We start from the raw sequence: 26,730 nt of genomic DNA, 5'->3' as shown, positions 1-26,730 counted from the left end.
GTATGTCGGTAACGGTCGCCATCCCGCGGGAAAAGGTGAACCGACAAATAGTAAAATCCCCTAGAAAATTCTGTAGTTTACTTTCCTATCCCTCTCTATCGAAAGCTTGTGACCGATGGCCATGCGTGAAAATATGTAGCTTTCATGTTTCTTCGTTTCTTAATTCGTATTATGCAGGTGTATGTTTAAGAAGGAATGAATACAATTTTTACCGTCGATTAGGAATATAATTATCAAAAATATTTACAATGTGTTAGAAATTAACATCAGACGATTACATGAAAATCAAAAATTTGTTTAAAAATTTTGACATTTTTCTTTAATAATGGCACTTTTTAGTTTAGAATAGATTCCGACGAATTTGTTTTTACCTTGGCAGATTGCCACGCGTCGAACACGGAAAGCAGCCTTATTTTTATGTATCACGAGGTTCGACCTAAATTTCAAAGGTCCACGGACGAATCGTCCGCATAATAGAAGCTATAATAAAAGAAAATTGGTCCCCCTTCGGAAACGGCGGCGACAATGCCGATTAGCTGTATAAGCTGCTTTTGTTCCGTGACTCGACGAAAAATCGACAGTCACAGAACGCGATTGAGATCGTCCCGCTCATTGAAATATGTGTGCTTCTGACAATCACTTCCTTGACCATCGTGAATGTTTTTGTCCAAGGTTGTTGACTTCTACAATGTCTATTTTCCGTATCGATGGCCGAGATTGCATGCAGTTGCAATTGCACAGTCTAGTAGAAGTATCAATAGAAATTCTCAATTATAATATTTCTCTTTTATCACGAGTTTCATTTCATTAGTTACATTCGGTAATAACGAAGAATTTTCCTTGATATTAGATTCAAAAGTCTGTGGTACTCTGGTATTCAAATGTTACAAAATTGCTATAAAAGATAAACGTTGCAAAGAATACATCTTACAACCGTTCTGTCCAACTATGAAAGTGATATCGAAGAACTACTAAAATTGTACAACAAAGTATTTGAGTATCGTCGATTTTTTCCAGCATATTTATCGTATATAAAATTTTAAAGGAATCGTCTCATTACGGCCCTGTCGAGAGGTAAAATGGTTCGTAGAATGACCGTATGGTGGCGATAGTTGGTCGATAGGAGTGTAATGCGGTAAGTCAGACACGTTGATCTAACGTTTCTCTCGTCTCTTTTTTTCTCGCTCCTCGGGCGTCTCTCCTTGTCAGTTTCGTCTCACCTTCGACGCTAATTCGAACGATACGGTTCGCGCTTATTATCGCTAAATTAGCCATTATGTCGTTATTTTAACGAGTCGATGTGTGTCAGGGGGCCGTGCACACGCTTCCAGTCTGTACCACTGTATTTCCTCGTCCAATTCCTCTTCTGCTTGGTTTGGCATCGTCGTCGTGGTGAAATCCTCTCGTAACGATTTCCACAATAGTATGTACACGTACGTCATTATCGCGTTATCATTGTCAGTATTTTCCTTAAATACGCGTATACAGAATTTGACAATTGAGATTGCTTTCGAACAGTCCATAGTCCAGTCGTAGGTTATCTTAGCGATGGTTTTAGTTCGATCGTCGATTAGACGTCAACCTTGTCAACAGTGATTGTTTTGACCAGGTTTACTTTCCGATCCGAGGGGTATCGCGTACGTAACAAAAATCTATTTTCGTCCTGTCGACAACTCGAGAAATAGACGGAAGCCTGATCGACCTCGATATCATCCCGGGTTCAGGGCATCGTGGAAATTGCAAAGAGACGCTCCCGTACCCAGATAAAATATAAATTTCCACGTACAACGCGTGCACGTGATTTTCCAGGGTGTTTCCTTCAACGATACAGACGATGAACGTGGAGCTTTCCGTCATACGAGAATGAGATTTCAATGGAACTGTCTCGACATTCTCCGCATGGTTTAATTTCAATTCTTTTTGTCGTCGCATGGCTAAACAACGTTTACGTATATTACAACAATATGCAATGTCTGCCTGTCTCGTAACTACTGGCTCGGTAACTTTTAGCTTCGCGACAGCGTATTTACGTTAAACTATCCTCTCAAGAAAATAAGTATAAAGCGATGAAATAATTTAAATTCATAATAACCAACTTATTTAGCGATGTGATTTAGCGATGTGATGTTTGCTAGCATGGTATTGATTTGTAACGATACTGCCATGGAAATTTTGGTGTAAACATGCACATATTTTGGCGGGACGTTCGCGTGTCGCATCGACCGATAGATGGCGCGATATCGACCTATGATAACGGTTAGAAATGGACGCGTTCAAATACGGTGTGTTTCGTGTAACCTTCCAACGGTTTATCTTTGATTCGTTACTTGAGAATTTTCCCATCTTCGTTCCTGTATTCTCAGCGCACATCTTGCGCCAGGTTTCCCATCTTCGTTAGATTCTTCCAACCTGACTGGTCGAAACGTTACGGTGTCGTGGATAGCCATTTTTTGGCGGGAGTTTCGCGTGGCGTATCGATCGAGAGATGGCGCGATATTGACGAATCGTAGCTGTGGCGATAGCCCCGAAAGAAAGGGGGTGGTGGTGAATCATGCGAAGGTTATTTTACCAGTGGATTTGCACAGCTGCCACGCCTTCCAGAATTCGTGTCACGAGATCCGTTATTTCGCGAGAGAGCGAGGAAGACAGGGTAGCGGAAGTTTCCGTTGTAAGCAGATCCCGCAGGAGCGTGGCTCGTTTTATTGGATGTCGAATCCCTGCGTGGCCTGCGCGCCTCTAGGATATCCAAGATCTGAGGTCAAATCCGTGACAGTGAAGTGGCTAGATTCGTCTCGCGAGATCTGGCTCGATCCAGCTGTGTTTTAATGGCGGACTTCCGCGAGACGACGAGAACACCGGAGGGGTCAGCCCACGCGGCCTAGGGACCATAATTCCTGAGAAGGAGTCCGCCCTGTATATTGGCCCTTTTAAACTTCTTTAGCGTCTAATTCGTCGTCGTCGTCGTCGTCCGTGCGTTGCCTCTTGATTATTTAAATGGCAGCCGTGGTCCGTTTTTTTCCGTCCGTGTCTCGACGTGTTCGCGCGCTCGCGCTCGGTCAGCCGTTCGGGGTTGCAAAATGGCACCTGTATCGGGAAACAGAAAAATCGAAACGTCAATACTTTTCAGTTATTACTCGGCACAAAAGAGGTTAGGAAATGTACCTTTCCCTGTTCTGTATTTTCGAGCAAGGCTCCTTAAAATATCGTTCCTAAATAATGATTTATCGAACAGTAAGAGGATTTTAGTCTTCCTCGAGCAGCTATACTTAGCGTCAAGCAGGCAAAGAGGGTAAGTTTGCATTCTTGTATGCAAAAACGGCGCCACGATTGCCTATTCGACGCCTACATAATTTGTAGGAAACGAGACACGGCTGGAGGAGTCTGAATGGCCAAGATTTTTATTTCCACTTGCCGACACGCATATTTTCTCACTTGCGGACCACCATAGTGCCCGCTGGCGCTCGCCATTGTCCGTGTGCCAGCGCGGATACATTCCGGCTCGATACCGCGTCCAGAGATAACGGCTTATCCACCGATGAAATTACGTAACGCCGACACGTGATTGTGTGCACACGTACGCTAGCTCATGTTAATGGGTTTAACTTTAATTAAGAGCCCCTCGAAAATTCCCGATGACCTCCGGTGCACCGATGCTCGTCTCTGTCTTGATTTCGAAAAATTCCAAGGGCACCCGGGGAATCGAACGTTTCACGAACGCGTATTTTATTATAAATGGTAATTTTTCATTTTAAATACTTTTGCAATTGCGTGGTCGGCCCAGCCCTGTCTCGATTCGGCGGTGGAAAGGTTAAGGGGAAAGCCGAATTTCGTTCTGGCGCGAAAGGTCAACAACGGATGGAATTAACAGCGACAGGAATGCTTGGATAAATTTAGCGGACTCATCTCCGAATACCTTTATATTTTATGAATAATTCCGTCGCCGTCAGGGTAAAAGCAGTAGTCGCCCCGCGTCATAAATTTTGTCGTGGCGATTATAATGTCTCGCTAATACAGGACCGTGAAACTGCTGAGTCTCGAGGATTCTGGTCACTTCCGCCCACGAGTCGAGGGAAGAAGCTCGACGAGCAAAAAATACCGTTGTTACGTTTGGAGGATTCTGCGGGTCGGATGCTAGAGAGAAACATTCCTACACATTATACAGGTTGTTCGGCCATCTCTGGGAAAAATTTTAATGGGGGATTCTAGAGGCCAAAATAAGACGAAAATCAAGAATATCAATTTGTTGATCGAGGCTTCGTTAAAAAGTTATTAACGTTTAAAGTTCCGACCGTACTGAATTTTTTTCTCGAAAGTGGGTAGGATTTCGAGGGTATGTCTATTCACCAAATTTTTCTTCACCTTCTCTTATAGTTATTCGGATAAACGCGAGGATTGTCGTACGTTTGGTTTACGTAAATTTTTCCTTGTTTTTGCTTCGAGTGAAATGCAAATCAACTCTGAATGGCGACCATTTCTTGCTGATCGTTTCTTAGATACCGAGCGAATTTTCTTATTTCCGGCGACGCGAATCACATTGGTTCTCTCTTTTTAATGATCTTCGTTACTCGTGCGAGGTTTTACGATAAGTACGTACTCGCTGGAAGTGTCTTATTGCAAGAGATCGTCTCTGTGATAGAGGTACTCGAGTCGGAAGAGATTCTTGATGGAAGAAGTCTCTGCGAACTATTTTCCGTCGTTTATGTTTGGATCAACGAAGTAGCAATACGAGTTTTTAAATATTTCACGAAATTGTGAATAAAATATACATCAGAATTGTAACAATATGCTTATGGAAAAATGTTCTCTTGCCATTGGCACTCGGAAGCTTCATCACTCACCGTGGATCAAATCCCGTTCAAATTACAACGTAGATGCAAATGAAAAGCGAAAGGCGACGGCGAAATGAAAAATAATCGGAGCGAAAGATGAGAACTTTTTTCCGAGGAGATAGGGGAAAAAGAAACGTGTTAAATCAAAGCTTTTGTACAGAGAAAATATCGTGTACGTACGTTGTTCCGTTACGCTAATCCGTAGTGTATTTTTATTTACACCGTATGCAAACCTAACGTTGCAACATCGAACGTATACTTTGGAGAATAACGTTCGTTCGATCCACGCGTGAAAAGCTGAAAAACATACAACGTCGCGGATGATCCAAGCTTGGAATAACATCGCGTGCGCGAATAAAATCCGACCCAAAACAAATAAACGAATTGAAAAGAACAGAGACGGAAAGCTGTGAAAAAATTCTGTTATACGGAAACCACTCTCAAACGCGTGATCGTTGCTTCTCTGACCTTTTAAAAATCGTTGCGATTATACTATTGAAACATAGATTTGTAAATAAATTCTAAATGTTAGGGGTTCGAACGTGTCGTTTGATGTTTGAACGACAGATAAACGCAGAACGAAACAAACGAATCCGAAGCAAAAAAAAAAAAGAAAAAAACACTGAATAAAAAGTCGAAACAAAAACACCGGGCAAAGAATGTCAAGCGGTTCTGTGAACGCGCGCGTTGGCCGCTGGTGCGTTCACGTGCTTGTGTACACGGGTGTGCGCAAACACGGCGCTGCTCGTGGCCAACCATGCTTGCTACCCTTGGTTCCTAATTATGCACGAGCCCCCTCGTCTGTGCAGGTTGCTGCTGCTTTGACGGGCACGCACACGTCATCCTCGAGTGCCACGTGATTCCCTTCGTCCGGAGATGGGCAACATTTTTATTTAGATACAAAATTTCAAATAACCAATATCATTATGGCTCGTAAGAATATCGTGGACCTGACCCATATAATTGTAGCGCGTACGCTGGACAGTGCTTGGGTCACGCTCTGTCCGCACAAAGGTTTCTATATGCGTTATTGACATGCATTGACAATTCCTTGAATTACGCAGAAATTGCGGAAGTTCGGAAGTTCGGATTATTTATCAATTATTGGCAGGCAACGTGTTAATCGAGAAAGTGTAAAAACGATTGTGTCGCTTCCATATATTCGCGTAGTGTATTTACTCGCGAACCGTGTACGAGTACAATGAATTTGTAATCGATCGGTAGAGTATGCACGGTCGCTCATTCCCGAACTAAATTACGCTTTGATGTTGCGGCGTAGCGTGTCGCGACGCATAGAAACACGCCAAACTCTCTAGCTGCGCAACCAAAGGGCACGTTTTCCTTGCTTTGTCACAACCGAGCCGTTTTCGTGTACCTGCATAGTCCTGGCACCGTTCCTGCCCTCCTCCATGCGATATATCGTAGAAATCTAACGTCCGTCGTGTTCGTGACACGTGTTTCGTTTAGGGGTCGTCCATAAATTATATGAGAATTTTTTTCTAGGTTTTTCACCTCCTCGTGCTCTTATTTCGAAGTCGATTTATGGTTTTCGAAGCCCTCGTTGCTAACCACCAGTCATTTTTATCTTTCTCGACTGGGGGGGTCCCCCTTAGAGTCGGTGAAGCGTGAAAGACGACACTTGAAAAAACTGTACGAGTTGGGATGCCGGAGACGATTCGTACACGAGACAAGGCGTTTTTTCTCATTCGCTGTCCTTTTCTTCGGTTGTCGACGACGACGGTTGGCAAAAGATAACGGCGGCTTCGAGGCTCAACGATGTCCGTTGTGTATAAATATCTGCTGGTGTCGAATTTCGTCTGCGCTTTCGCCTTCGCCTTCGCCTTCATCTCAAGTATCATTACTGGTCTTTAGCAGCTGAGAAAACAAACACGCAATCTCGCTTTCGTGAAATATAACAATGGTGGCGTTCAGCTTTCGAGCGGGAACCGTTACCGATGTTTCTAGAACAAATATGGCGGCTTCACGGCAACGTCAATATCTCATTAACTTCACAGTTTAATGCCGCCGGTATTATTAATTACTATTATGATTTCATTATAATTCGTTCTCGATGATATTTGTCCGTTCTTGGAATAGCCCTTGCGTATAAATTCAACCGTTCGTATCAGATTTTCGTTTCATGCTAGATATTTACGCGTGGCGCACTGTTTCTCTTGGAAATTTCGGTACAATACGTCGTGATTGGAGCCCCGCTGGAAAAAGGATCGTAGCAACATCCAGGATGATTTTATTGTTCGTGGGATACCAGGAATATAACGACGCGTATTGTTCTTTTGACGTCAGCGGAGAAACACAATGGCGCGGCGGATAATAAATAAATAAATAGACGATATTAGCCGTGTCCGTTACGCCGTAATTCTGTCATCCGTGGGCGGCAAAATCATGCGCATAATCAAGAACAATTTCTACCGTTTAATTACGTTCGTTTTCATCGGTCCATACACGTAAGAGTACGAGTAATAAAGAGAAATAAAATTGTGTAGTAATTTTCACATGAAAATTGTTTTCCAAGTAAAACAGTGCTCGAATAACGTTCTCGACACTCTGTACTCGGATTTCACATAAGCGGAAGAGATCGGGTGTGCGATGTAAAAACTAAAAACAACATAATAGCTAACCATAATTTGCTCCCGCGATATCTGATAACGCGACACGATCGTGCAAGTTCTAATAACGATAATAACGGCCACGATGGCACGTTGCGTCGCGAATTAATTAGACGTGGACCAGTAATTTAATCCTCGCGCAACTTTCTGGAATATTCTGCAACAGCGTTTCCCACAGTTTTTTAGTCGTAGAACGCTTCGTGTCTCGCAATACGTATATTTTTACTTAAAAAAGAACGATGGTCTTTCTTCGAGCGAAGGACCACCGTACCGTTTCGGAAGAAATTTTTCTTTCGATACGTCGTCGTCCAGTGTTACAACGGAGAACGCGAGAAGCCATATTATTTCGCACCGTGCTTGTTTACTGTGCGTACGCATTCTACACGCTGAATCGATTTGCACCAGCAGTCGGTACGGCTAATTTAATTGGACTCGAACGCGCTTTAAAATTCCAAGATTCTTTTACGGTTGGGATTAACGCGGCGCACTAATTGAAACTAATCGTTGGGATCGTCGTAACGCGTAATTATTTCGAGACGTTGGAATATTGTTATTCGACCAATCTACAAACGGAACTTGGATATTTGCAACGATAATTAATATGTGTCCAGGGATATATCGAAGCTATTTATTTTGGAATCCAATATACATTCGGTTTGTTCTCTTCGTATCAGGAAAAAATGTCCGCAATGTTTCATCGTTCCAGGCAGAAAAAGCAATAAAGAAGCGTTTGAAATTAAGCATGCAGATGAAAATTAATCCTTGATTGAAAACAGCAACAAGTTGCTATGCCTCTATACACGTTCGAATGCTTTGCGTTCCAATGTTCGTACCCCCTTTGGATGAAATTGGATTTTAAATGCCAAATGATTCACGTTTTCGAACTGTAGAAATTCTAGAGTTTCTTTATTTCTTATTAACAGCTAAGAAAATCGTGTTATAGATTTTCTTACCGGTTCCCGTTCGCCGGAGGCTACGGCTTGTTAAAAAAACTTGGAATATAGTTAGATCGGAAGTGGAATTCGCCGTTTGTAATTTGTTTTCCCTTTGCTTACCCCTTGATAACATCGACGAAGTTATTAAAGTCGAGTCGCGAGCCGGGCGAAGGAAACGCGACCAGCTGGATGGAAATCAAAGTTTTTAAAGTGGAGGCTCGCTTGCCAGACTTTAACTACGCGATCCGGTGTTTCGGTTACAATATTTTCAACGGCACGTCTTTCTTCGAATAATGCCAAACGAATACACATACTCGATAAACGACGTTAAGATCGCCAGCCGTGTCCAAGAAATATTTCCTCGACTATCTTAAAAGGTGCCAAATCTGTCGAGTATACTTTTTCGAAATGAAGTGTATAATCATTTAACGAGAATCTGCGGATCGAAGAAAAGCACAACGTTACATCGTTAAGCGTTGATGTTCTGTCGTCGTTAAAAATTCATTTCCGCGTATAAATTGTTACGGAACGAGGAAAAGGTTCGTTCGACGTTATTAAAAACCCAGAGACAGAGATTTCCACCGAGACGTTCTTGCGCGAAACGGAAAAAGTGTACCGCGCGGTTAAAAATTAATACGACTGTTTTGCTTTCCGTTTCTGACGTCGTTTTTCATTAATGCGCTTTCGCGAGCCGAGCGAAGAATGCATCTGTCACCTTTAAAAGGTCCGTTCCGAGACAAAAGACTTCCGATTTCGACCAGCTTGAATTTTTAAGGGGGACGAGAAAGCGCCCAACGAGACGGATAAGACCGTCTCCTGTCTTTTGTTTATTAATTTATTTTCAAGGAGAAGGTAAAAGTAACGAGTTAGACGACGAGTTACACATACTCGCCCAAGTTGCGTGGAATTTCATTGGAGAACGCGTTGGTCGCTTCCTAGACAAGCTTTACCGCAACCGGTTACAAATTGCTCGGTGTTTGCGAACCGTTGGACGAACTTGATAGTATCCGATAGTTTGTTACGAATGTAAATCCTTTGTAAGTTCCTTTGGTGCGATGGTTTTAAAATTTTTCGGAATTTTTTATTAAATAGCGTCTGTCTCGATTGTTTGTAGATTCGAATAAAATCACCGACTCTGATGCAGCCAGGGAAAATCAGTTCTTCGCATTCAGTCTCATGCATATGCACGTAACGACGACGAGGAAAATCTACCGAGCGTCGATTTTTTAATTATTCGAATGCTTACGCATCCAAGGATCGTACACAACTCGTAAACAGAGATCGAGTAACACTGTTACGTAACTTATTGAAAAAAAAAGAAATTGCAGAGTCATTGGCGTATAATGTAACTCGAGGGTCACCGTTGGATTGGCTACCAAGCGTTCTCCAATTATGCCTTCGCCTCCTCCGCCCTTGTTTTCGACGTTCAATACGGTGGACATTGGCGTGTCTATTTGCGTTAGTTTTCCGGATCTCTTTGCTTTTCTCTTTTGTTCCCAACCCTCTAACCCCCCTTACCCCCCTCTGGCGCGTCGAACGTTCAATTATTTCGAGTAATTGCCACCGGTCGGCACACGCCCGCTGGGCTAAATTTTAATTAAAATCACTTTGACAGTCTCGCGGGGAACTGATTCGAGAAGACGATACGACAAATGGGGGTGTTCGTTTTAAATGGCGCCTCGACGGCGGTCCGTGAAGCACCGGACCGGAAACGCCGTGAATTTTTTAACGGTTTTCCAGTCTCTCGGCGCAGCTGGAAACGTTTTAGAATCCTATCTGTTGCCCCAAACAAATCGGTACGTACGTTACCGACCTGAGAATTTATGGCAAAATGATTTGCGATAGAACGAATCGGGGAGAAGATTTAGGGTTTGCTATTTATTTATTTTCTTTATTTTCCAACACATTTTCGTTCGAATACCGAGTCAGCGATAATTTTGAAAACGTTACGTGTTTCTTCTTGCTATTAAGAAATCGAAAAAATGACGTTTCGAACGAGAATACACCCTTAACGAGACGCGGTCGGAGTCGTGCTTAAAGGGGTGCATCTGGCAACGGTCCAACCAGCAGCATATGCATCGCGGTATCAGATGAATTAATCAGCGAAACGGAGGTGTTTTAGTGTCAAAGGGTCGAGGTCCTGCAAGGGCGAAACGAGGCTGGACCGGAATCGATGGACACCGTCTTGCCACCCTTAAAACCCGCGCCGTCGTGACACAAATATTAAGCAGCTCTCTCCGTAAATTTTCTCGACCATTTTTTTTCTTCTCTTTTCATTATTCGGGAAACATTTCCGGCCATTCGTCATGGTTAACCCTGGGATCGGTCGAAACAGCTGCGCTAGCTGTCGGCGGGGAAAAATTTGTTATCATTTCGCCGTTGAACGTTCTCGTGAAAATAAAGGTCGTTCGCGTTCGTAGCCATTTTAAATGCAAAGGGTAAATATTTTTTACAAATGGTACCCCGACCAAGGTAAATATATTTTTCTTTTTCGAAATTTCAAATCAATTTTGTCTCTTTCGTCCCTTTCGCGCGTGCACGGGCTCTGGTTAAATGGATCAGCTGTTCCGTTGTGTTCGCCGACCGGTGGCGATATATTTTGCCCGTAAATTTGTCGTTTAATTCGGCGCAGCTATTCCCTCGGTGGGGGATGTACCGAATTCCTTTTTCTTTCGTTCGTTCTCTCGCCTTATTCTTGTTTTCCAGTCTCGCGTTCACCCCCGGTCGCATAACTGTCGGTAATCGATACCGCGTTTCATCGATGTCGATGCACGAGAGGGCCACCATTCCTTACACTACCGCCCAAAAGTTTCAAATCACTGCTGGAATTAAAGGGAACAGTTTCAAAATAACCAAGAAAACACGTCAAATATTTTTACACCTAATTCTAAAAATGGTCACTCGGTATATTACAACCATCTCTGTGACGAGTCCATCGGCTGTTTTCAATTTTGGTAAAATAAACGTGCTACTTTTTTTGACGAATATTTTTCATCGACGTTTAATCAGTTTAATCCCAGTTGCAGGCTTACTTATAAAGTAGATTTTTATTTCTCTGTAAAATAATTTGAATATTTCAACGACGCTCGAGTTTGTTTATCGTTCGGTAAATTGAAGATCCTGAATAGATTCGAAACTTTTGGCCGGCAGTGTATGCCCGTCCGCTCTGCAATTTAAAGGGCGGATTTCTCGAACAAAAAAATGTCGCGTGCAAATTCGCGTTTCCTTGCTCCTTTCCCCGGCGCTCTGACGATCTCATGCATTTTTTAGCGAGCACGTTGCTCGTGATTTCGAGCCGCGTTACTGGGTTACGATCGAGCGTGCTTGAACATTGTCAAGTAGCTACGGTCACCGTGATTTCGTTATTCGAGAATTATTTCTCCAAGTCGGATTCCAAACGTTACTTCGCTTCGAACGTATATTTTTGCGTATCGTTTCCACCCCTCTACTATTATCGTCATTAAAACCATACGCTTTATAAATAAATCATCAGTCCTAAATTGATCTTGGGATACTCGAAAGAGACCATCTTTGCGTTTGAAAAAATGATCCAATCGCCGAAAGTCCTCGAAGCCTCGCAGACACCTCGACTTCCGCTCGAAATCTTGGGCGATTCGTTGAATCGAAGAGAACCCACCGGCAGTCGCGTTCAAAGCGGTGCCTCGACGCGTCCCGGGATCCCCCTCGGACGAGTTTATCATCGACGGTGCACGCTGCGTGTTTCCCCGTTCGATTTTCATTTTCCGACTAATCGAGTGCCCTCTCCACGCGAGAACAGCCCTCGACGTAACAAGCCTCGCTTGTCAACGAATTCCCGATGCAGCCAGCCATCTACGGGGGCGTGTGGCATCAGCTCCGCCTGGCGAGTCGAATTACATGGCCTCCGCGTGCACGGAAATCGGAATCGAGGGCGCGAAAAATCCTTTTTCCCTCAAATCCCATTCTCGAGACCCGGTCCACGGAAAGCTGGGTTAATGGCCACTCGGTATCGGAGACCAGGGTCTCAGAGGATCGTCCAAGTTCTGAAGAGACCATGGAAGAGAAACGGGGAGACGTGCCGGACATTTTTACATTTTTACATCGATCTATGTAACGGTTTCTAGAGTCGCTGGAAGATCTAAACGGAAGTAGGAAGAGGATGTGGAAAGATTGATGTTGGAGGATGTTCGGTGATTCTAAAACACAAACAGGATTGGAGGATAGTTGAAGGATAGTCCAAGGAACCGCAAAAGGCAAACAGAAAGACGTGGCAGGATGAAAATTCGAACGAGGCTGTGGGAGCTATTGGCTAGAGACGATAATGTTCCTTAAAGACATACAATGGTACAACCTTAACCTAATGGATAGATCTAGTGTATGTAAGTTTGTGGTTGGTCGAAGATTCTGACAGACAAGAAGACTTGGTAGGGCAGAAACTCGAGAGGGAAGAGTGATGGATACGGAAACACGGGGGAATGTTAGTCGAGGATACTAATAGACCGTGGGAATGAAACACGAGGGATGCGAGCACAGAATACAAAGAAGAGAGCTGAAAGATACTCAAAGACTCCAGCGGACGATCGAACGCAAATAGAAAGACTTTGTACGATAAATATTCCAGTTTGACGACGAGGGAGATGGAGACACCTAATTGCTGGAGACAGAAAACACAGGGGATGAGAAAAAAAATATTCGAAAAACAGGGTTGGTGGTCTCTTGAAGATTCCAGCGTCTCGAATCTTTTTAGATGCTGTAGCAATCTTCTTTAGCGTTGTTTAAGCGACGTAGTGAACCAGGGGAAGCAATAAACCAGGATCTAGAGGTTGGTATACTTCCTGTATACTGCGCAAAGTTTGGGAACTCTCTAGGAATCCTAACCTCTAAACTTAATTCGAAGATTCTGAGAGACAAACTTGAAAGACTAGGACGATACCAGCCGAACGATAAGGAAGATGGATATATCTAATTATTGCAATCGAAATGCAGGGGATGGTAACGTGCTGTTCTTCGAATGTGAAAAATTCGAGCTGTTACGTAAGAGATACACCCAGTCGGTGGGACCGACGGATTCCGAAAGACGAGGAGTCGGACGAAACCTTGGTTACAGACTCCCAGACGCGTTTATCTAATTTGTGGATTCGCGACGCGAGGGTCGAGGGGTGTGCAAAGGGCCATAGGTGATACTGAAAGCACAGGGGGGAAAAATTTGGTAGAACAAACGTTAAGAGGAATATACGTATAATTGGATAAAGAGAGAGACCGCAGAGACGAGCGTAGGGCGTGCAAGGGGGCGATAAGAGGGAATAGATCGAGATAAGAATATCCCTAATTGGGGGAGACCCGGGGCAGGGGTGCGAAAAGAAGCAGGAAAATGCATAGCGAAGAGAAACGAAATAAGAGAGGGAGAAACGAGTCTGTAACGGAGAGAGACAGAACGAGGAAGGTTCCGAGGGCGTAGGGTGTGAGAACGGTGAAAGAGGGACGGATGTGTTCCTCCGGCAGCAGTTGCTGGTGGTGGAACGGTTGGGGCGCGGGAGGGGATAAAGCCCCGCAGTGCGGCGCGGTCGATACAACTCCCCCCGCGGAGGCATGCCTCCCCTCCCACCCCCCACACCCCACCCACCACCCCCGGCCCGCCTCCAACCCGTTTTCCGATGCCTCTTCAGCGAACCTCGCTCTCGGTCGTTCCTTTCTTTCCCTTCGACTCTGCCTCTCCTTTTCTCGCCCCGTCCGCTCTCTTTCTCGCGCGTATTCCGATTCTCTGTCGTCATTCTTTCCGTCTTTCTCCGTCAGACAGGGGGTAGGGGACGGGGCGCAGGCTGATTAGCGCGAGCGCCATCTACGCGGTTTCGTGTCCGCTGGCCGTTGCACCGAGCCGCGGAAAGAAGGTCGAAACGACTTGGAGAGTCCCTGTGACCGACAAAGCACGAACCTCGTCACCGTTCCATCTGCTATTCTTTCTTTTCCCGTCTCCCCGCGCCCCCTCCTCCCCTCCTCCCTCCGCCGTGCCTTTCTTCTGTCTTTCTAACCCTCGCCGAGCCGTTCGTCGCGCAATTGCGCGGCTTAACGTCGCTGTGTCGCTGAAAGCTAGTGGGATGCAAGGGTGGGAGACGGAGGGGCGCGATGGGTAAATCGTTCGGGAGTTCAAGACGACGACGACCAGTTTATTCTCGCCGCGGTATCGATATTCCCGGACGATCGTCGCTATTAACGACTCGATCGAAGGGGTATAGGGGCGGGGGGCCAAGAAAGAGCCGCGGCTGCGATTATTCGAATAAATTGGTCTGTTCGATCGGTGACCCGAATTCGAGCGAATTTTGACCACGTTCCGCCCTCCGTCGCCTCGAATTAAGATATTAGACGCGATGGAGGGGGCAGTCTGGGCCACTTCGGGCAGAAAATAGTCGTTTTCCTTTTTTCTGTACTTTCCTTTTCCGGAAGATGGGTCGTCCGGATCGAATAGACTACTTTTAATGCAGTTTAATCAGATATTTTTTGCATCGTTCCTTTACAATTTTCTTTTTATATTACACGACGGATCAAGCGGATCGAAATAAAAAAACTCCGTAGCGCTTTTAATTTAACGTGACACTTTTCGAGACTTTTACAGGGACGTTGACGATTTTATCCCGTTCGAGGCACGATACGAGAAGTAATTCGACCTCGCTAGAGCGTATCGGTTTCAGGCGAAGCGTTGATTTGAAACTATAAAGTCAAAGAGTCTCCCTATCGAGTCAACCGCCACAAAGTCAACGTTTCAAAAAGTAACGACACCACCTTCGACAGAAATATACATTACATTATGTAACACAGTCACTAGCTTTCCAGATTCGAATTAACCGAGTTCGAGACGACGATCCAGTTACCGTGAGTGCTTTCGATCCGTATAGATTAAAGAACGAATTGTTCGCGCTTATTGCTCGACTAGGAACTTGTTCAAGCTGGCGATCGTCGTGTACGTTGATTATTGATTACAAGTCAGGTTCGATTCTAGGAAACATAAATCCCCGATTTTATTCTTTCCTGGTAATTTACGTGGCTCGTTCGCGTTCGATTTCCCTCGGAACAAATCGCCGTTGCTCGCGTTGCTACGAGTCCAGCAATATTCCAGCAGGATCGTGCGGACCGTAAAGAAAGCTATAAATTAGCGTGTCGGCTCAATCTCGCGAGAGGGCAACGCCTGCTATCCTCCGAAACGGTGTAGATTTGAATAAAAGGTCGAAGGGAGTGCGTGGTCGAAGATTTCGAGGGTCAAAGGTCCTGAATTTGCAGAGATTCCTGGCCACCCTTCGATAGTTTCTCACAGTCTTTCGTTTCGTTCCCGATGGAATCTTTACGAACATCTACGACGATAGCTTTATTTTCAGATGGTAACGTGATGCTTAGACGCTTAGGTTTAGGACCGTATACCCGCGTATAAAAATGCTGCGGTGGAAGCTTTATTCGTTTTTCATGGCTCAAGGGTTATTCCGGGCTAGACATGTAACTCTCAGGTCTCTTTTCTTATTTTTTCAAAAGGAAATCCTAGACTTTTTTGTCCTGGGTAAAGTCTCGTTAAAAGAAAATGTCCCCGACAAAAGGTTCAACGACACTATGCACGTTAGAAAGTGTGTAATAAATTATTTTTATATTACGAAAAAAGTCAATTACCGTAGTTAATGTATTTCTCAAGATCTGCGAAATTTTTTGAATAAAAGAGGAAAATTCGTGACGTTGTAAACTCGGACATTAAATATTTACGGCCAGTTGTGTCACCGGTATTGCGGAGTCACAGGCACCGTGGCTTAAACAATGGACAGCGCAATTCTCATTTCGCGTTTAACAGCGTCGTTTGGTTGCTCCGTCCGTGACGTAGCCGAAACAGCCGTTTTTCGCGAATGTTCAATTTCACGACTGTCACAAAGTGGCAGAATAGCGGCTAGCAAACCGCACAAAGCGTCCCATTTTCCCTGATCTCTGCTTCGCGAGAGCTACAGGCGTGTCAGAAGCCGGTGGCCGCCGTAGGCCACGCCTCTCGGGACAAGGGCGGAGCAATGGGCGGAGCAAAGACATATACTGGGTAGGAACAACATTCCTACAGCGTTCGGGGACCTCCTGATTTTGTTTCGGAAGACACGATCGACGCTACGTGGCAGTTGAAGTCTATAGCGTCCAGCAAAATGGGACCAAGCATTTTTACGCGTCGCGCCGTACGAGAATTAATCGCGAGAATTTACCGAGAGCGTTGTTCTGCTTTAATTAGAGCCGGTTAAGGGAGCTTCTTAGAGTGCTGGATAATTAAGGAGCTAAGCTGTCCCGAGGGAAAGGAATGATAAACGAGCAAGATACTTGGTTTATCAAACCGAAACGACACAATGTTGCCAGAATTTTGGGGAACCGTATTTCACGTTTTACGGGGTGTTATTTCATCGACTCGTAGAATAGTGTTTCCGATTGGTTTCGGTGGAGACTGGTGGCTTGTCTGGATTGAACCGTAAGTAGAACGCGCTGTTCGATTTCTTGGGGAAGTTGAATTCTATGGGGACACATGGTCCCCTCGATAGAATCGTGGAACGAGATTTCCATCTCCTCGAAGGATATTGTATTTCGAAGTAAAAACGTTCCGAGTACGTTCTCTGGACAGTTCCTCGTGTTAAGGTTTATATTACGCTTTGAGATAAAAATCGCCACCGACGAAAGTTATAATTTATGATTATCACTCGGCGTATCCGCAGTGAGTTTAGTCGACGAACGCATTAATCATTCGAGTAATCATGTGCTCTTCAACGAGTCACTTCAGTTAACTGCTCATTGTTTTCTCGATGCCCGCCGAGGTTTTCCATAATTCATAACGATCGTATTGTTACACTCTGACTCGTAGTCTAGCAGACACGTTCTGCCCAGCCATTATAAAGTCCAGTAACGAGTACAGCGTTACGCGATCCGGTTAATGTGTCGGTTACTAATTAAACTTGTAACGTAATCTGGAACTAGGCGTTCCGATGCAACCCCGTAATTGGTAATTGTCATTAATGACAGCATTAACCCGGGTCCTTGGGGTAAATCGGTTCCGAACAACCCCTTTTATCGAATTCATTTGTAATTGCACGACATCGACAACGTTCGTCAAAAATTTCGCCAGTCTCGCGTGGTTTGCTTGCTCGTCGGGAAGTCGATGAATCTTCATCGACGCACGAAATACATTAACCGTGGGTGGTCCAGTTTCGAAAGTTAGGAAACACCTCTGGTTCAACGGTGTTCCCGTTCTTAAACGAGTTTCCAGGGTAGTTCTGTTGTTTCCGCCGCCCGACTAGTTACTTTTCCGAGTTTGTCGGATCGCTGGCCCTCTTTTTCTTCGTTTAAAGAAATTTAGTGCTCGTCGAGTCGAACGTAATCTGCGGAACTGCAATTTCTCGCGGATTGTCTTTTCTCGTCGTCGTTTGTTAACTTTCCGATTGTCCGCACCGCGAGCCACCCCCGTACCAAGAGGAGAAGACAAAGAACCTGGACTGAATCGCTGAGGTTTTCCTTTTATTTTTTCTTTTGGATGAAAAAACTCCGGGTTCATTTCCGTCTGGGTAGTACGAGACGTTTTTTAATTCTCCGGTAACTCGATAATGGTCAATCGAATTTATTAAAATTTCACAGAGAGAATTTGCAATCGGAGATCGTCAAATGTTTAAATTTTTTTTTAAGCATTTTCCTCCTTTTTCACACTTTCACGAAAAGAGCTATTCTTCTTCTTTCGCCAGCGTTCTTTCCCCGTAAACATTTGAATACACCTTCGCGTAATTGTTAGAGCCCCGAGGATCCCTCTTCGGTTCGAGTTGCGTCAGAATCAATTAATTATCGACGAAGCTCTAGTTTTAACGCGCCACCGCCCAGTGGATTGATGATTTATTACCGTCTAAGGCGTCTTTGAGAAAGTGTTACGATCCGCGATCCATTATTCACTCTCGAGCTTCCTCAAAATTCACCCTCGGAATTGAATAACGAACGGGTTATTAAAAGCGAACCCCCCCGTAACCCGTGGAATACGTAATTTTGATAATGTCGATTCGTTTTAATTGGGATCTGAACGAGCCCGCGACTTGTGGACAGAAGTGGTTGGAACTCGCGTGGAAAGTTTCGAAAGGTCGTCGACGAATGTCCCCGCGCACCTTGACGCGTCCGAAACTCTGAGAGTCACGTGTAGGCAGAGATTGGAACCGTCAGGTGGTGGGCGTAGAGTTTCGACACTGAAACGACCAGTTAACTGGTTGAACGTTCGCTGTCGCGGCTCGTGGCGTATGTCACCACCGTTGGTGGAAACGTTAGGCGACGTTATAGCGATACGTGAGAGAGTGGTACTGCCAGAACCGTCCGGCATTATACCTGGCGCTATTACGCGCCATTAAGGCACGTTAAGCGGTGTTTCCAACGCGTTTAAGGTCAGGTGTACGGAAATACGCGAAACGGGCCAATTTACCGTTGGAAAGAAGCCTCCGAGACTTCCGTCTTGACGTCCACGATTTTTTCAAGACGATTCGAACAACTCTTTGGATTCTAGACGACATCGATTACTTTTAGGGATTTTCTTTCTAATTTGATATTAAAAAATGTTACCACTGGTATCGTGGAGATGTTTGTAATCTCTAAATCATTTCGTATCCCCTCCCTTAAAACAAGTAAATACATATAACGAAACAAGGTAACAAGGCCTCTTGAGAATTTTCTGTTGTTAGCGGGAAGTTGGACGATGGTCGTTATATCGAGTTTCTTGCTTGAATTATTTTTGTAATTTATTTTAATACCGCACACACCGCGCCGCGATGCAGTTATTGCTTCAATTACTCGTGGATTTTCAGGAATTAATTACTTTTCGCGTCCTTTACGTTTGACGCGTGATTAATAACGCGTCGATGGTAAAGCTTCCGCTTCGAGGGCGTAATTGTGGCTCGAAAATCAGACACGCAATTCGAATTAATAACGAGCTCGACGTTGACTTCTAATCCCGTATTTTCCAAACCAAACGTCGTCTTCTAACGTTCCGGATAAGTGAAACGGTCAATTGTGCAAATTGACCCGCACAAGTGTCGCTGGGCTCGAATACGAAGATCTTCGCTGTCGGCAAATGCGCCGAGATTGCGTTCGGGATGAATTATAAAATAGCGACAAAAAAGAGTGGATCTTTTTTGATCCGTGGCAGGTTCCTCGTTGGAGTTCCCGGTGCGTTTGCACTCGTAGAACGGTGACGCGCGTAGACGCTTGGGGGCGAAGTGTGTGCGTGTGGTGACCGTGACTGTATCCGCGTCGGAGGAAGAGACACATTACGCTCAATCTGCCTCTGCTCCGCTCGACTCCTACTTCGCGCTTCGCACTCGTGATCTGCGATCCAAAGAGAGAAAAACGCGCGTGGACCCGGTGACTCACCCCTCGGTATTCGACACGGTTTTACGGACTGTGCCGTAACATCGTCGCGCGTTACAGTTGGAGGTGGGACCAGAACCACGTAACTGCTGTAACAGGCCTGTGACAGACACCTCGCGAGCACGCGGCTAGCGATGGGATTTACCGTATTGCGAGTTGATCCTTTCGAATCCACCATTTTTCTTTCGTTCGCATTTTCGAGACCAGATTCGTAATCAGCAATCACGAAAACCTTGGTGTACCAAGTTTCATCTAAATCGGAATATGACATTTGTTAGTCACGATGTATTACTTTCTCGATCTATTCCGTGATTCTTTCGAAACCGCCATTTTACATTTGTTCGCATTTTCGAGCCCAGATTCGCAATCAGCGACCACGAAAACCTCGCTGTACCAAGTTTCGTCCGAATCCATGGTGTCTTTATATTTGGGCCAGGATTTTTCGAAAATTCGCCACCGCGTGCGGTCGTAGCCAAACGTATTCAACGCCGTGAAAGGGAAACGTTGCTGCGAGAGCCGGAATTAAATAAAAACTATTCAGGAAAGTATCTGCCCCAAAGTGGATATCCTCCGCGAGTAATTAAAGTCAGGTGGAATTCCCGGCGTTCTTTCATTGCAACGCGAGCGCTTTAATTATTTGACTCGGCCGCGCGTAATAAAGGGCGCGGAGGAATTGCGGTTCCACCTTCCGTTTCAAGTAGCGTCGTCGCGCAAACAGCCAGCCGCCTGGGGAGGCAGTAGTGGAAAAGTCGTTGACTGGGTCGACGTCGATCCGTTACAACTTTGTTACGCTCTCAACAATCGAAATACTCGGACTAAACGTTCTTTTACGCCATAACTATACGTTTGGATGCACGGCGGGACCAAATCCAGCCAATAAAAATTCATAATTTGATCGTCACTCGTCCCTTAACCTCAAGTTTCCGAATTAAACAAACGTTCGAACCACCGTGTTCGAGATTTAAAACCTAAACCTACGCTCGACGCGATTCGATACTCCGGAATCGATGCGAAAACCCAGGAATATGGGATTCCGTAAGTCGCCGGGCGAGACTCGATATTCCGCCTCCGCTGACTTTCAATTGAAACTCTCGCGATTCGAAAACCGGAAATACGGTTTCTCCCGCGTATTAAGCGTCCCTTTCATCGCAGACAGGGACCAGCAAATTCCGAGTTTACGCGAAAACACGAACGCATCCAGGGACGATCGATGTCCCCGTGCACGAGCAGTTTCTGTCGGAGCTTTATCACAGTCTGGAAGCAGCTCCCCGAGCAACAGCTCCGTTGGTTTGGAAAACCAATGACCCTAATCGGCCGTCCCGATACGCCTTTGGAAACATCGAGAGACGACTCCTGTGGAGATCCACGTCCAGGTGGAAAGGCTTACTTCGACCTCGCGGTCTGGGTGGAAGGTCCGATAACGAAGCCCCCGGAAAACGGAGAAGACGCGATCGATTATCGAGGGTACGCCGCGCCCATTCATTCATTCCTTCCCCCGATGAAATTTAAATGCACCGACTTGCGTATTCCGTGGCTCGAGCCTTAAACACTTGCAATCTCTGCCGAACAATCGGTTACCAAATGCCTTTGAAACTGATACCGATAGAGTATTGAGAAATATTAGAAAAAGGGTGTTTTCCACCCTCGGGGGAGGGTCCCTCATTTTGGCAATTAAAAACGAAACAGAAATCGAAAGGAGAGCTCAGGCGACTCGACAGAGAAGACAGAATTCCAGTTGTGGAAAATATTCGAGGAGCAGGATAATTGTAGAGGCTGCTCGTTATCGCTGCTGTATTCTGAAGTGGAAAGAGACGGCCAGGTACGAGCGTTAAGCGGCAGTGGAAAAGCCGAAACTGTTCAGACACTGTCCGCGCCTCAATTTAGACAAAGGTCGAATCTACCGTGAATCTCGAAACCGCCTCGAGCGTTCACGGGGTATCAAAACTCCAGCACGTGGACCGGTTTCGCTTTGAGGAGGCAGATTGAACGTACTGACCGTTAAACAAACGACGCATTTTCTAATTCGCGGTGTGTTCTTAAACGAGATTCGTTCTATTCGAATCCTCGATTGGCACTACGAACGAGTGTAATTATATAGAAATACAAAGTTTTTTTGTGGAGACGTATAATAGTAAATTGGACGGTGAATCTGGGAAAAACCGCGAAAGAAAATGGGGGACGTAAGTGTGGCACACGTGAACCAGCAGGTCCGCGAGCGCATCGTTGTGTCTACTTATTAAACGAGCTCAATCGTACGCGACCCCATTTAAATAACGACGAATTGGATCCCGGAGTGTTTCCTCTTTGCTCTGCCCTCTCCCCCAGCCCCGTTGTCAGCCATCTTTATACAAACGCTAAAAAATTTTTTACTTTTAATCTTAGTAAAGGGAATAGTCTGTAGACTCTTACTGTCCACACCGTCTTGACCCTTGACCTGTTCGAATCTATGGAGTTCTACCGTGCATTATTTACTCGACGACATGCCCTACTTTTCTATTATTTCTACAACCAATCGTGTTACTACGTTGTCCAGTTCTTCCTGATCGCGACGCTAACTTAGCTGTCCCTGAACATTGCGATTCCTTAACAATTTAGGTCAGAGTACGTTATATGTCTTATGACACGTCCTAGTTTTCTATTAGGTCGTGTAACAATTATGTTCCTAGGTTGTCCAGGCTCAGAGTTCTTCCCGACGATGACGACACTGTTATACCATAACAATTTAGATCAAAGAACAGTCGCTAAAGCGTATAGTATAACGATAAGGAACGCGAACATAAACGTCGAATCGTACCAGAGAGTGTCGCGGGTCTCTCGATGTAGCAACTAGGGAGCAAATGGGAACCGTGAACGAACAATTTCGCGCGGCCAAGAACCGTCTTCCGCGATACTTGGCCGGTTATCGTAGGAAGTCGAGGCAAGGTCGATCAACCTGCGATCGTCGTGGACGCGTCATCGCGCAGTTACGCGACAGAACACGCCGTTGAAACGACGAAGAGGCAAAGGAGGGAGAGAAGACCTTGTCGATAGCCGAGTATCCAATAACTGGTCGACGCTATCTCGTCGCCTGAGACCGCCAGTCGCCGGTTTTCTGGTTCGAACTGGATGAAACGTCGGGGCGACGGTTCATTGTTCCCGCGCGGTTGGTTAAAACAGAACTTTGTAGGCGTCGTTCGCTAGCACACCTGACAAAACACTCCCAACGTACGTTCCACGGTGGCAGATTTCTTTAAAACCGTGTCCAAAATTCCGTGGTAAACTTTTTCCTATATTATTATTCTTTTATAACATGTATTAAGTCTTCAGCAGAGACCAGACCAGAATAATGTGAATTATGACACGCAGAAAACGATATACCACCGTATCAAATATCATTTTCGGCTTATCTGACGTCGGTGCCTCTGGAGTGTTGAAAATACTTGAGCCGTCTAGATAAACCTGTTTACGAAACCAAGGCGCAGACTCGTATCGCGTATCGCCTGTCGTCTCGGCGAAAACAAAGAAATAATTCGCCGAGATAAATATACCGGCGACGTCACTGTCACAGAGAATCGAGTCTGCATTAGCGAAACGCTGCTCTCGATGAAACCGTTAATTTCTTAAAATACGACAAGAAATAAGACTCGTAAGTTTAATAACCGCGGTTTAATGGATCGGAACTATTTATTCGATCGGTCGGTGGTCGTGGAACAATTCGAAACGAAGCGGTAGCTGAATAATGCATGAGTTTTCGCGAAACGATACGCCAGGCTCGCGAGCGCGGGAAAATTTGACAAATAGTCCCGGTTCCGGTCACAATACGCGCATAATCCAATTGGCGACCGACCGTGAAATTAATCCGCGACAAAAAGCGCTAAATAAAAATCCATTCCGTATCCGACGTCGGGGATTTTACGCCTTTCCATCTCCGTAAATTTTTTCGCCCTTTTTATTTTCTTTTCTTTTTTTTAAACGTTTCGCCTCTCGCGAGGACGACGATTATGTTCAGTTTGAATTTTCCACGGGAATATACGAGTATTTACGAGCCGTTTAAGCTTCTTTTTATCGTGATCTGCTGGGTTCTTAGCGTTACACGACACCTGTATGTACTGTATCTCGTTAACCTAGATGTAATAGTAATGCACCAGCTGGCCAAGTTATTTCTCGTATACGGTCGAGATTACCATAGGACTGGCCCCTTAATCTTCAAATTCAGTGACGGCGATCCAACGATCTGGGGCAATTATTCCTTTTCGGTTTCGACGGAATTATTCCTCGGCAATCGTTCAAGAGCGTAACAATAAAAAGAATGGCGAATCTATTTGTTTCAGTCACGAGTGATCGTTACGCAACGCCGCGTGTAGCTTGTAGAAATCGTTGAAATATGTTGGGAGACACGATTAATTAAGATGAAACTGTTGCAGCGTGAACGATGCGCGTTTCAGTTTAAAAACGTTCTAGATATTTCAAAAACTTTGCTTCTATACTCGGAAAAGTTATACTAGAAAAAGTATTACTAGAGATAAAATGTAAAATTATTTCATCCGAAAGACGTGGAAAAGTTGAACGATAATTTCTCTAAAAATTCTCAAATTATGTCCCCTGTGAGGTCTTGTATGCAGCGCGAAAGCCCTCGCTGCCGGAGTCTTAACAAGAAAATTATGTCGACAGATTCTCAACCAACTCTTTGTGACGTGTTCTCGGACCGGCTTTGTATATACAGGGTGTCGAAAGATACTATTGGGGCATTCGGACAGAATCGTATCGAAAACCTAGCGAAAGTCGCCTGTCTCACCAGCAAACGAACGGCCGTCGCTTGACGCCATGTTCTTCTCGAGCGAGCGATCCAGAACTCGTACGCGCGTCCATGCTTCCAGTTCGTCCACACACTGTATCCACCAGAGTTCACATTCAACTCCACTAACCGAATACGAATTTTATAGTTTACGGCGCGAGTAACCGCGGGATCGATTCCCGATCGAGGAATCGAGAATAAAAGCGAGAACCTTATCGTCGGGCGACTGGGTATTCAATAATTGCTAAGAGCTAATCGAGCCAGCCGACACTGGTGTCGTACTTTTACCGGTTAAAACCGGTACGGACCCTGGCGTCGACGATTCGGAGAATGGCTGCTCGAACCAGAAAGAACCGGTAGAGGCGTCATTCATGTGGAGAGAACCGCCCGCGGCGCTCTCGCACGCGTCGATACTTTTAGACGCGTACACGAGCAGCCACGAGGCTGCCTCTCGTCTCTTCTTCGTCCTCGTGGCGTGCGAAGGTTCTGTTTACAAACACATCCGGCGATGCAATCGAACGTGACGCCATCTTTGGCGATAGGAATTGGCGCGAAACGCCGCTGCGTCGGGAACTTCCAACGAGGACCGACGCGGAGTTTTGGGACCTGGTTTAGGTTAGGAATACCAGACCTGGAAAAATTGGGAGTTGGGTTGGGCTCTGTATTGACTTTAATTTTAGTTGGTCTTTGTCAGCATATTTCTTTTAGTTATGATAAAGTTAGGATCAATCCTAGATGGAATTTAGTCCACCCTATCTATCCTACTTAACCTATATGTTCTACCTAACTTGTTTAACCTGTCTATTCTATTTATCCTACATATGTATCCAGTCTGACCATCTAATTTATCCTGTCTATCTTCTCTAACCAATCTATTCTACCTAACCCCCCCAGCTTATCAATCTTATTTATTTGATACAACCTATCTAACTCGTCTAGCCTATTTATTTCGTCTATCCCATTTATTTTATACGACTTATCTAATCTACCTATTGTATCTAACCCATGCAACCTGACTATCTAGTATATTCTATTTTATATAACCTATCTGATCTATTTAGTCTACCTAACTGATCCATCGTGTTAATCCTGTCTATTCTATTTAGCCAACGAAAACGATTTTACGATAATTCATTAGAAATTAATCACACTGCTCGGATAGTCGAGCCCGTACCTATTATATGAAAACGATACGTAAAAATGGATGTGCGTGGTGTGCACAGCTGATTTTGCACAGTCGACGGAGCAGATATCTTATCATCGCGACTAGAGTGGAGGCTTAAAAGGCGATCAAGTAATTGTTTACGTTCACCTTCGTCGATCGCAATTATTGTCGAATTCGTTCATGACGTTCCTCGAAGCCGCGTTTCATTAACGAGCGCTCTGGCGCCAGACCGAATTCATCGTGCTTTTTTTCCGGGAATTTCGTTGATCCTCCGGCGTAGCAATTAATAACGCGAACATATCTCTGGATAAATAAACAGATTCGAAGAAACGTCGGTTTGTTCTTGAAAACGCGAAAATGTTTACTCGTAGGCGAACAGTTTTTTATTATAAATTATTATAAATATTTTTCTTTGAGAAACATGTCATCGAGACAGTGGCAGTTGTTCTTCGGCATCGAGACTGGCGTCCGAGCTCGCGCGTCACATTTCATCCTGACGAACTTTATCCTATAAATCTCATACGTGAATGATCAAAGGATTCTCATCTAACACGTTTTCGGAGTTTGAAACTGGCACGATGTCCTCCCATAAATCTTCTTTAGAGTCTAACACAATTCGGAAGAGTCGTATCCAGTTTGGCAGCGAGAGCAAAATGTTGTTTCCTCGAGACACATCCTGCTGAAATTAGCCTCAGGTTTCGCGTTTCGTTTTGGTTAGGTTCAAAGTGTAACGTATGCAGACGGTACCCAAATAAAATGAAAGTTTTATAGTAGCCCTGGGTGGCGTGAGGAAACAGATAAAAAATAGTAGGATGACTATAGAGTTGTCTTTAGAGGTTACTAATTTTGACGAATAATCTATTGCGCGCCTATTTTGCGCACAGCCACTGCGCGGGAATCGTTCCTCCACTGGTGGCGCTAATGCACGTCCAATTTTGTTTGTAGAAGTCAAGTTTATTCGCATAAACAATACGGGACACTGTTGGGCAAATATTGACAGAGAAATTCAGTGAATCGAGGACCTCTCGTCGCA

The 26,730-nt window shown here is 45.0% G+C and overlaps 1 protein-coding gene and 1 long non-coding RNA gene across 6 annotated transcripts in view; one reads left to right on the top strand and one right to left on the bottom strand.

Annotated features, from left to right (window-relative positions):
* The window catches only part of Atpalpha (sodium/potassium-transporting ATPase subunit alpha), an 80,422-nt gene that overhangs the window by 1,476 nt on the left and 52,216 nt on the right, over positions 1-26,730 (top strand). The window lies entirely within an intron of this gene.
* Positions 991-25,054, bottom strand: LOC143349721 (uncharacterized). The gene is made up of 2 exons (XR_013080974.1): positions 24,533-25,054; positions 991-3,084 (listed from the first exon to the last, which is right to left on the bottom strand). It is a non-coding gene; the product is annotated as an uncharacterized LOC143349721 (long non-coding RNA).

The sequence above is a fragment of the Colletes latitarsis genome, chromosome 14, assembly GCF_051014445.1.
Source record: "Colletes latitarsis isolate SP2378_abdomen chromosome 14, iyColLati1, whole genome shotgun sequence".
Lineage (NCBI taxonomy): Eukaryota > Metazoa > Arthropoda > Insecta > Hymenoptera > Colletidae > Colletes > Colletes latitarsis.
This window is presented reverse-complemented; position numbering and strand designations above follow the sequence as displayed.